Raw genomic sequence first — 3,741 nt, 5'->3', positions numbered from 1 at the left:
CACTAGGTGCCAAAGAACTCAGTTTGGTACCCGATCTGATTTTGCCCCCGAAGTTTAAAGTGCCTGATTTTGAGAAGTATGATGGGACAAGATGTCCAAAGGCGATCTGGTCATGTTTTGCCGAAAATTGATTGGTTATGTGAACGAGGATAAACTACTCATACATTGCTTTCAAGATAGTCTAACAGGTCACTCTCGGTGGTACAATCAACTTAGTAGAGAAAAGATTCGATCTGGAAGGACTTGGCGTCGAGATTTTGCGATCAAGACAACCATGTATCGGAGATGGTGCCGAACCAGTATGACCTAGCAAATGATGGAGAAGAAACCAGCAGAATCCTTTAGACAAGATGTCGAAAGATGGAGAGATATCTCGCCCAAGTGGAGCCTCCACCGACTAAGACCGAGATAACGATCCTTTTCATCAATACTCTGAAAGCACCATTTTATGACAAGTGGTGGGAAGTGCTACGAAGGATTTTTGGATATCGTAATATCCGTGAACTCATAGAGAATGCCGTCAAGAGCGCAGAATGGAAGGATCAAGGCTCAAGAAAAGCAAAGACTGAAGGAAGAAAGAGCCAGAAGCCCACATGGTGGGAACTGGGAGTCGTTAAGTTCCCAATTCGTATCCTAACCAACCCCGACATCGAAATTATCCACCCTCGAATTTCTATTATCCTCCTCTAACCCCTTACTACCAAGCATCACCTCCTTCCTACCCTGTATACGCCATGAATAACCAAAGGCCCGTCACCACATTCCCACAAAACACTCTACCCACTCAAAGCCAACCCAGAAATAAACCAAGACCAACAAGGCCCAATCCCGAGAGACAGCAATTCACCCCTATTCCTGTATCATATGGGGAACTGTACCCAAAACTTCTGGAAAAGCAATTAATATCTCCACATTACATGGCACCTCTTAAACCTCCATACCCGAAATGGTACGATCCAAACGTTAGTTGCGCATACCATGCAGGAAACTAGGGCACTCTCATCGAGCTGCCTTGCTTTCAAAAGAAGAGTTCAAGGACTTATTGACGCGGGTATCCTACGATTCGATAGTGCCAAGAATGCCACGGGAACCCGTTCCCCAACCATACCGAAGGGAATGTGAACCTGATGGGGAAAGAGGATGAATGGAAGGACGTAAGATGTGTTTGAAATAAGGACGCCTCTGCAGAAAATCTGGAGGTATTGGTTAAGAAAGGATTGCTCACCACTCGATAGAATTTTTGGAGAAGAAGGTCAAAGTTTTTGCAATTTTCATGGGAGTGTTGGACATGACATTCAGTCATGTGAGGACTTTAAAAGGTTACTTCAAGACCGGATGGATAATAAGGAGATCAAGGTCCTTAACATGAGGGAGGATGTCAACGAAAGAGAAGTATGCGTCTCTGATAGCCAATCATCAGGGCCCCTTTATAGTGCTGATCGACCATTGGTAATTTATTACGACACGAAGAAAGAGCCGGTAAAACCAAAAATGATAATCGAAGTACCATCTCCTTTCCCTTATAAGGACAATAAAGCAGTACCGTGGAAGTACAATGTCAATATCATCGCACCTGAAGGGGAAAAGCCCGAAGCCACAACTGAAGACATTGGGGAAGTAGGTCATTTTACCCTTGATGGGCGTTGTTATTCAAAGAAGTCGAACCCAGAAAGAAAAGTAGCGACTCAAACAAAAAGGAAAGCAAGAATGCACGAAGTCAAGGTCGAGCAAGAAATTCCACCCGTGCAAGAAACTAAAAGCACGTGAATGAGGAAGAAGCTCAAGAATTCTTGAAATTTATTAAGCACAATGAGTATAGTGTGGTGGAACAATTGAGCAAGCGACAAAGACGAATCTCGGTTCTATCTCTCGTTAAATTGAGCCACATCTAATGCTTTATTGAAGGTGTTAAATCAAGCTTATGTGGCCAACAACATATCTGTCAAAAGCTTGATAGATGGGTAAACAATCGAATGCGGACAATTTCATCTCTTTTAGTGATGATGAGATACCGCCAAATGGTAGAGGCTCGGTGAAAGCGCTGCATATCACGACTCGCTGCAAGGGCTACATAATACCGAACGTACTCATCGATAATGGGTCAGCATTAAACGTCATGCCATTGGCCACGCTTTCCAGAATACCGATGGATTTGTCCTACTTAAGGCCCTGTCATTCCATGGTAAGGGCATTCGACGGGACGAGGCGCGAAGTCATGGGAAAGATCGAAATCCCTTTGGAAGTGGGCCCTTACATCTATGAGGTCGAGTTCCAAGTCATGGACATTACACCCTCTTATAACTGCCTTTTGGGAAGACCTTGGATCCATTCCGCTGGAGCAGTCCCATCATCCCTCCATCAAAAGGTGAAATTTATCATGGATGGCTGTTTGGTCACAGTCGAGGGCGAAGAAGACATCGTCGCATCCATCTCTACTGATGCGCCATACCTGGAAGTAAGCAAGGACGCAGTGGAATGTTCGTTTCGATCCTCGAATTCGTTAATGCCACTTTCATTCTTCAAGGAAGCAATTCGATGCCAAACCGCCGAGAAATACCGAATGGGTGTCAAGTTGACCGTAGGAAGGGAGCTCGTGCGAGAAGAGGTTTAGGGAGACATCTACAAGGAATAGCTAGGGCTTTAAAGCCGATTGCACCACAAGGCCCGATCACGGTTTGGGGTTCCACTGACATGCGTCAAAGAAGAAGACAGTGGAAGAAGGATCAAGAGAGAAGAATTGCAAGAACTTTAGGCCGAGAACCGAATGGGAACCGATAGAGTACCCTCATTTGTCAAAAACATTTACATCTCATGGAATGTTGTACCGGACAAGATGATCCACGAAACATGTGGGGTTAATTGAAAGGGTTTTTGAATGTCGATTATAAGTGTCATCGACAAAGAAGTGGTGCAAGTAAAGATGTCTCGAGGATACGCCTTTGCCCTCCGGTTTTATGTTGAACAATTGGACTCTTGAGGAGCTTCTTGTAGTTTATAAGTCTTGAGTAATGCTAAACATTAACCTTCTATTATGTCCTTAGATATAATAAAATTCTTTTGTAAGAGCTTGCATTCGCTCTTTATCATTTAAATGAATATCGATGAAGATGCATTTTGTCACGATTTTTCGCGTTATCACTAATTTCATGATCATTTTCTCATTTCATAGCCTATCTTTACATTTGCCTCATTACCATGACATAACATTTTGTTTGTTATTTCCAATACTTGGATGTCCCCCTATAGCTTCCTTTTCCATTTCAACTTTCAGGTGCTCAGATATTGACGACATGAATAAGCCCGTTACGAATCTTGAAATCGATTTTGAGAAGGTTGTTTGCTTAGGAGAATTTGAAGTCAAGAAAATGTCAAGATTATGTCTCGTCTCTGAATTGTTAAGAATGGTGGAGCAAGAGGATAAACAGATTCGCCTCATGAAGAATCAGGAAACAAAGAATTTGGGCAATCAAGAGAGGAAACAAGAAGTGAAGATTGGGACTTCTATTTGAGAGTACCAGGCATAGTTTGATCACTTTACTCCGCGAATACAAAGATGTTTTCGCATGGTCATACCATGACATGCCAGTGCTAGATGAAGATTTAGTGGTCCATAGGCTCCCATTATAGCCAGAATGCAAGCCCATCCAGCAAAAATTAAGACAGATGAGACCGAAATGCTGTTGAAGATAAAAGAAGAAGTCAAAAAGCAGTTTGACGCTGGCTTCCTACAAGCCTCCAAAT

This window comes from Gossypium arboreum, chromosome 10 (assembly GCF_025698485.1).
Source record: "Gossypium arboreum isolate Shixiya-1 chromosome 10, ASM2569848v2, whole genome shotgun sequence".
In the NCBI taxonomy this organism is placed as follows: Eukaryota; Viridiplantae; Streptophyta; class Magnoliopsida; order Malvales; family Malvaceae; genus Gossypium; species Gossypium arboreum.
This window is presented reverse-complemented; position numbering follows the sequence as displayed.